The following is an 8,913-nucleotide window of genomic DNA, read 5'->3' on the forward strand; positions in this document are numbered from 1 at the left end:
ATTGCTAATTTGTGTTCCCTAACCTATATGTAGATTAAAGTCACCCATGATTATTGTAGCACCCTTGTTACATGCATCTCTAATTTCCTGTTTAATACCATCTCCTACCTTACCACTACTGTTTGGAGGCCTATAGACTCTAGTGTTTTCCACCCCTTGTTGCTGCTTAGCTCCACTAGACTGATTCTACACCCAGATTTTGAGCCAATATCCTCTCTCACGGTTGCACTGATTTCATCCTTTACTAACAATGCCCCACCACTTCCTTTTCACTTTTGCCTGTCCTTCCTAAATATTGAATAATCTTGGTTATTCAGTTCCCAGCCTTGGTCACCTTGCAGCCATATCTCTGTAATCGCAATCATATCATACCCACTTACACCTATTTGCGCTGTTCATTCATCTGCCTTATTGCAAATGCTTCAATATGTGCTATCAATTAATTTACTCTGTTATGAATTCTATGCGCTTTCAGATACAGAGCCTTTAGTTTTGTCTTTTTGTTATCTTTGTAACATCTAGCCTTGACAATTGGTGTATTCTTAGGTTTTATCTCTCTGTCCATTTCTGTCCCTTTGCCACACTATGACCTTCATTTCCCATATTATGATGGTCTACTCTTTTGAATACACCCTTGATTTGCCACATCTACCCAAGCTTGATCCCTCACCACCCTTTGTTTATTTTAAAGCCCTCTCTACTTCCTTAGTTATGCAATTTGCATGAATACATGTTCCAGCATTGTTCAGGTGTAGACCATCCCAACGGTACAGCACTTTCACCAGTACTGGTGCCAGTGTCCAATGAACTGGAACCCACTTCTCCCACACCAGCCTTTGAGCCATATATTCATCTCTCTTATCTTATTTGCCCTATACCAATTTACACGTGGTTCAGTTAATAATTCAGAGGTTATTTTCTTTGAGGATCTGCTTCTTAATTTGGTACCTAGCTTCTCATACTGACTCCTTCCTGGTCCTGCTTATGTTATTGGTACCTACATGGACCACGACAACTGGGTCCTCCCCCTCCCACCACAAGTTCAACTCCAGCCCTGGGCAGGCATTCCAAATCCTGGCACTGGACATGAAGCACAGCCTTCTGGACTCTTGCTCTTTTCTGCAGAGAAAAGGTCAATCCACCTCTGTTTACTGTCCCCTACTGCCACTACATTCCTGTTTTCTCCCCCCACTTGAACGGCCCCCTGTACCATGGCCAGCCTGCCCATCCACCTTGCAAACCTCTCTTTTACCCACACAGGTTGTGATCACCTCAAACCTGTTTGACAATTGCAAAGTCTGAGGCTCCTCCACGACTGTCTGCTTGGTATCATTACCTGCCTCACTCAAGGTCACATCCTCCTGTCCTTCACTGCTGACCAAAACAGATGATCCTGTTCTATGAGCCATCATACTCTTCTGGAACAAAGTGTCCAGGTATTTCTCTCCCTCCCTGAAGTTGAGCAGTGTCTGCAGTTCAGCTTCCAGATCAATAATCCTGATCTGGAATTCCTCTAGCTGCTTACACTTTCTGCAAACTTGCTTGTCATGGATTGCCTTGCCGTCAAAATTACCCCACATTCCACAGCTGCAACACAACACCTGTCCTGCCATTCTAACTTATGTTATTTAGTTAACTTAATTTAATTACTCACTTAATTAACTTAGAATAATTCCTATGTATGCTACATCTCTTTCCCCCATGCACTGAATTCCCATATGAACCTAATTTGCTATCCATTCAGTCTCTGTCTCACTGAGGCATAGTCACCTGTCTCCTCGCACCTCCTTACTGACCGTGCAATTTGAAAAGTCTGTCTCTTTTATAGACCCTCTGTTGAGTCAGTAGCTAGTTTAGCTTCTTGCTACAATAATTAACATCAATTGAACCAATTGCTTTCAGGTTATTGACAGATAACGGCCACTCCAGGCAGCTCTCTGTTTAACAAGCTAACCTAACTCACTTGAAGGTTACTACTATGCCAGATCTTGATTATTAGCCTATAGTTGAAACCTGAAAAGAACCTACCAGAACTTACCACATGGACCTAATTCGCTACTCACTCACTCTCCGTCTTGCTGCGGTATGGTCACCTGTTTCCTCGCACACCCCTTACTGATCCCCCTTTCCCTCAATCAACATCACAAAAACAAATTATTTGGTCGTTATCACTTTGGTGGTGTTTGTAGGAGCTGCTGTGTGCAAATTCGCTGCCGCGTTTCCTACATTATAATAGTTACCCCACTTCAAAAGTATGTCACTGGATGAAAGGGCATTGAGATGCCCTTTGGTCATGAAAGGCGCTATGTAAACTTTTTCTTAACAACCTTACAGCTTCATGGTCCCTTCAACAGCTAACAATTATTTAAACTGTATTCAAATTCTCAAATGGCCAGAGGGTAGGAGATGAATTCTGGATTATTAGTCCAGTTACATAATCACTATGCTGCACTGCCCATTTAAATGTGACAAGATGAATGATGCAAGAGGTGTTTAATATATGTGTTAATGCTTGAAACGCTGTGCTCAGCTTTGCAGATTCTGCGTGGTGTTCTATTAATTATGTTTTCGCTCGTACGATCATGATGGATTCATTGATTCTTGGGAGGACAGGTGTTTTATTTTTGATGAAATAAAGGGATAGCACCTGGATCAGCATGAAGCAAAAGTAGGCAGCATGAGGAAAGGGGACAGCCCATACACAAGGAATGATTCAACGTTTTACAACAGGAGGATAAGGAGAGACAAAGTGAACCTTAATCAGCGGACAGATTCAAAGCCATAAAGCAAAAGAGTTACTTAGGATTCTCAGGTTGCATTCTCACCACTCTCTACTCAGGCTTCAAATAGGTCATTTCAGGCTACAGTGCCAGAAAGAGTCTGGGGCCCACAAAGACTGGCAGCAAACGAGCCAATTATCTGAAACTCAGAGGAATGAATCTTAAGTTTCTCTGGAATTCTCTGGGAAAGAGAAGGCTGAGGGATGACATAATATATCTTAAAGTTATGAGAGGGCTTGATAAGGTAGAGATGGAGAGAAAAGAAAAGGAAGGATGTGCATTTACATAGCGCTTTTCTTGACTGCCAGCTGTCTCAATGTGCTTTAGAGCTAATGAATTGCTTTTGAAGTGCAATCATTGTTATAATATAGGAAATGCGGCAGCCAATCTGTAAAGTCCCACAAATGGCAAAATATTAAGCTGCTTCTAAAATGTTGCTTGAGGGATCAACATTGGCCAGGAGACCAGGGGTAACTCCCCTGCTTTTCTTCAAAACAGTGCCTTGGGGTCTTTCACATTCACCTGGGAGGGCAGTTGGGTCCTCATCCAAAAGATTTAGCACTGCCAAATTTGCAACAGTCCTTCAGTTCTGCACTGGAGTGTCAATCTTGATTTTTGAACCCAGGACCTTGGGACTCAACTGCAAGAGTGCGATCAACTGCACCACAGCTGCCACTCAATGTTACTTGATGCAGAAGACTCCAAAACCAGGGTTCATAAATGTGAAATAGTCACTAATAAATCCACTAATGAAATCAGGACACAAGAGAGTGGTTATAATGTGGAATTTGCTCTCACAAGAGGTCACTTGTTTTTTAAAAATTCACTCATGGCATTTGAAGCATTATTGGCTAGGCAAGCATTTGTTGCCCAACCCTAATATCCTTTGAGAAGGTGGCGGTGAGCTGCCTTCTTGAACCGCTGCAGTCCATGTGGTGTAGGTATGCCCATAATGCAATTAGGGAGGGACTTCCAGGATTTTGACCCAGCAACAGTGAAGGAATACCGATGTAGTAGCAAGATAATGTGTAACTTGGAGGGGAACTGGCAGGTGGTCACATTCCCATGCACCTGCTGCCCTTGTCTCCTGAGACAATGTGAGTCTGCGCTAATTCCCTAGTTAGCAGGTACCATCCCGACTTGGAAATATATCGCCGTTCCTTCACTGTCGCTGGGTCAAACTCCTGGAACTCTGTCCCTAACAGCACTGTGGGTGTACGTACATGCAGCGGTTCAAGAAGGCAGCTCACCACCACCTTCTCAAGGGCAATTAGGGATGGGCAATAAATGCTGGCCTGGCCAGCGACAACCACATGAATGGAATGAATGAATAGAAAAAAAATCTCCAGCACCAACTCACGGGCACAACTTCATCTCTTCAACCACACCGAGCAGAACACCACTACTCCAAAGGGTTAACTTTTCCCTAACAGCCCACTGTACAAAGTCACCAAACGTCCGCTGCCTTTTCAGCTCTCCCGAGCTTTTCAAATGCCCACTTTACCTGGAACCTGTCAACTGCAGCACTTTTACTACTAGCAGACTCTTTCTTTGCTCCTCTCCCCAGTGGATTCTCTCCTTCCTGGGGTCCTCTCCCCTGGTTGTTTTCTTCTCTCTGTGGGCCTTCCCCGCTGGTTTCTTGGATGGTTCCTCCCCAATGTCTCAGGACTCCTTCCTTTCATGGCGCCATGCTGGGTCTAGCGATGGGATGTTCACGGTGTTTCCCCACACAGGCGCTCTGCCGTCAGGGTGTCTGAGCCCTCCAACTGCAGGAAAAGAAACCTGGCACAGAGCATGTGCGGCCAGACATGCATGCGCCAAAACTTACGGCTGCTGGGGATCGTAGTCCTTGGCCTCCACCTAGAAAACCCCCCACCCCGACCCCCAACCCCAAGAGAAAGGTAAATCAGCTTCATAACAATACATTTACAGTGAAGTCAGATAAGCCTGTGATGGAGATATAAGGGGCAGACCACTTATGCCCAACTGGAGGAGGAATTTCTTCAATCAGAGGGTGGTGAATCTTTGGAATTCTCTGCCCCAGAGGGCAGTGGAGGCTCAGTCATTGAGCATGTTCAAGACTAGGATTGACAGGTTTCTACATATTAAAAACATCAAGGGCTATGGGGGTAATGCAGGAAAATGGTCTTGAGGTAGAATATCAGCTGTGCCTCATTAGATGGCGGAGTGGGCTCATAGGGCCGAATAGCCTACTCCTGCCCCTATTTCTTATGTTCTCACATTCCCATTGTTATGATCGGTCTCTGAGTGAGCTCCCCCAATTTGTAACGATCCCAGACAAGACACCCCAATTTGTTATGTTCCCACGTAAGGAGGAATAAGCTGGCTGGCTCCCCTTCTGTATTCAACCCCCTTGCTTGGTCACAACAAGGTTAATTTAGGTTAATTTAGAAGGGATACCTTCCCCCACCCCCCAACCCCCCCACGCCCACCCCCCTCACAGTGGATACCTTTCCCAGTCCAGGTGTATTTATGTTTTAGGAGGAACCAATGCGACCAGGCTTCCTCGAGACAAAGAAGGGGTAAATTTATTATTTACTAAAAACCTGAGAAAAAAATAATAAAAATCCAGTACTCATGCTCACAGGTCAGAGATGAGAAGTTGAGTCCAAATGAAAGTTTTAAAATATATACAAGTCAGTCTTTGCCTTGTCCACGAGGCATGGATGACAAAATGTTGCAGCTGTAATGTTGGGTGATTCCAGTAGAGCTGACTTTGACAGTTTAGCAGTTGGTCAGGAGACAATTGGTTCTAAAGGTTGGCTGAAGAAGCTGTCCTATTTCCTTTTTGACTGTGGTTTTGCTGGTTTGCCTCTAGCAACAGAGAGAGAGAGAGAGATGGCCTTTGCCTTAAAGCCTGCAAAGGGGTGCCTAGCCAATCTGCTTCTGCTGTGGTGCCAAGCAGCACACCAGAACTGGAACACTCAGATCAGGTTTGCAGCTAGCTTTTAAACCCATTTCGTCGTGTATTCCTGGAAGGGAAAAGACAAACATGCCACTTGCCCAAGAGCCGGTTCTCTTTCAACTCAGATCATTTCCACATTCTGTGATATGGCTCAACAGGAGATGGTTACTGCTGAGATGTGGTAATCAGTCTCCATTGTCTCCACAACCACAGGAGATTAAAGTTCAGTCTTTTGCATACCATCTCTTCATTTCAAGTGCCTCCGTCTGAGGTAGGCCTTGACAACTTTTTAGGTGTGAAATTTCATGTTCTCTCTGGACTAGTCATAAAGTATAATCCCCATAAGAATTTTCCAGAAAGTGGTTACTTTACTTTGTCAGCCATCTTTTGCTTGGTGTCTTTGCTTGTATGTACTTTTAAAAAAAACATGTCTTTCTTAAAAGTTCAATATAGCCATAAGTAATTTGAGGCTGTAATCCACTTTTGTGGCATTATAAATAGAAGGATATGTTGATAGGTTAGATGAAGTACGGTAGGAGGAGGCTTATGCAGAGCATAAACACTGGCATGGACCGGTAGGGCCAAATGGCTTTCTTCTGTGCTATAAAACTTTGTGTAAATGATTTTTCTTTGGCAGGTTCTGTGCTACATACCCCAAGGACACGGTGCACAATATTGTACCAAGGCTGCCAGTGCTGATAAGCTCAGCTAACTGGAAAAATAACAAAACAATATTTTAAAAATTCATCTTGTTATAATATGCCTTTAAGGATAGCAGTATGACATCACTGGAAGGGAAGTGTGTCATGCAACCCAGTCTTAGTTTCACTTTTGCTTTTGAGCAGAGCACATACACACACACACACATACAGAGCTCTGTTGCTGATGTCTTCAAGCTTTCTATCCTTAATTTTCATGTGCCTAGTCTAAATAAATGAACCACAACTTTTTTATAGAATCCCTTATGAACGATTGGTGTTTACGTAAATATAACAACACAACATAATTAATCCCCCCGTAGGCCTCATTATAACAACAATGGCCCAGTACAAACACTTGCACCTAAGCCCAAACGTATGGATTCAGCCCAGCTCCAGAGACTGAGCACAAAATTAAGACTGACCACCCCCCCCACCCCACCCCCCGCCCAGTGCAGTGCTGAGGGAGAGCTTCACTGTCAGGGACGTCGTCTTTGGGATGAGGTATTAATCTGAAGTCCTGTCTGCTCTTACTATGAATATCTGAAAAATTGCACGCAGCATACTGTAAAAGCACTGCGGCCTCATTTACATAAGTATCCTCTGGCAACCTGCCCAAGGCCTTCCCTACAGGCACTCAAAACTCCAGTTGCAAAGTTAGCTGCAGCGTTCAATGAGCAGAATTCTGGTGGAATGTAAACTTGCCTTTATTCAGTTGATAGTTTCACACTTATGCCCAGTTATTGGGCGTGACTATCCTGATATTCTATTATAGAGAGTCTAAAAGACAATCCAGTAGTATTGATAGACCAAGCAGATCTAATGGTCACGTAGTTTGATAGCAATTGTGATGAAGCTCATTTTATTCAAGTGTTTAGGTCATTACTGGTCTTCAACTTGTTATTCTCTGCTTCAGTTGATCCAGTAATAACCACCTCAAGGCTGACCATGACTATTATTCCTTCATAAATGATATTCCAACTATATTTACATCCCTTTTAAACAGTTTGTGGATGTTACATTTTTTATAGCATCCACCATATTTGAACCCAGCTCACCTATACTGGGTTAAGGAGGCATCCATTTTAATGTTGGCCAATGTACAGCCTGGGTCTGTATTAAATGAGCTCTATCTGACCAATACTTGCTACAACTGGCCTCAGAGGGAAGATCTGCTCCTTTCCCACTGCTAATGGCCATCCATTAATTATCCTGAATCACAAGAATGCCTATGTAAAAGAACAACAACTTATTGCACTTTCAACATAATGAAAGCTCCCAATGCACTTCAGAAGAGCATTATAAAACAAAATGTAACACCAAACCACATAAGGAGGTATTAGGTCAGATGACCAAAGCTTGATCAAAGAGGTAGGATTTAAAGAGTGTCTTAAAGGAGGAAAGTGAGGTAGAGAGACAGAAAGGGGTGCAGAGAATATTTCCTCCTGGCTTTGATCTGAAGAACGCACATCCTCATAGCGGTTAAATAAAGAAAGACTTACATTTATATAATGCCCTTGTGGCCTCCCAAAGCACCTCACAACCAATTAAGTACTTTTTGTAGTCACCGATATAACATAGAGTGGGAGGTCTTGTGGCATGATGGGTAGTGTCGCTGCCTTTGAGTCAGAAACTCTGGGTTTGAGTTCCACTCCAGGATGAGGTAGCCTGTAAATCCTTCCAATATGTCTATGACAGGCAGTAAGAGTGGGAGGGTCTCCTGCAGTCAGCCGCGCCTGAAGTGGAGTGCAGCTGCTCAAGCTATAGCCTCTGGCAACAGACTGGTCACCTGTTCAAGTAAAAACTAGCTACCAAAACAGATGTAAGCTTGTGCTTCATCTGCCTCATGCATCTCTAGGTATGAGAAGATAACATAGAAGATATAACATAGGGAAAGTGCTCAGTAAGGGTATAACAACCAGATAATGGACTTTTAGGTGTTGGTTAAGGGATAAATGTTGGCCAGGACACTGTGGAGAACTTTGCTGTCTTTTTTGAATAATGCTATCGGCTCTTTACACCCACCTGAGAAGCAAGATGGTCTCATTCCAAAACACAGCACACCCAACAGCATTGCCTCAACACTACAATGGAGTATCAATCTTGGTCATGTGCTCACGTTCCTGGAGAGGGACTTGAACCCACAGCCTTCTCGTTCAAAAGTAAGCAGGCTACCAACGGAGCCACTATTGACATGGTCAGCCAGTTGATTAATATCAATTGTCGTTAGGTTTGATATTATCATAACTCTCCTGTCATCAAACATTCTACCACCTCCACACTGTTAGGGAAACTTCCCTTTGTGCTGCTGTACTCCTTCGTCATATAGTTGACACAAGAAAATGATCAAGATAATGAATCGGAACATTATTCCTCACCTCCTGGCTGACGTATTATTTCAGAAATACATGAAAGCATTGAATAGCTGCGTATGATATCGGACATGCCGATGGGAAGCATTCATCAGGGCTTCCAACGCTGGCTAAAGAACCAGCAACCCACCTACTGT

Source organism: Cetorhinus maximus, chromosome 7 (genome assembly GCF_964194155.1).
Source record: "Cetorhinus maximus chromosome 7, sCetMax3.hap1.1, whole genome shotgun sequence".
NCBI lineage: Eukaryota > Metazoa > Chordata > Chondrichthyes > Lamniformes > Cetorhinidae > Cetorhinus > Cetorhinus maximus.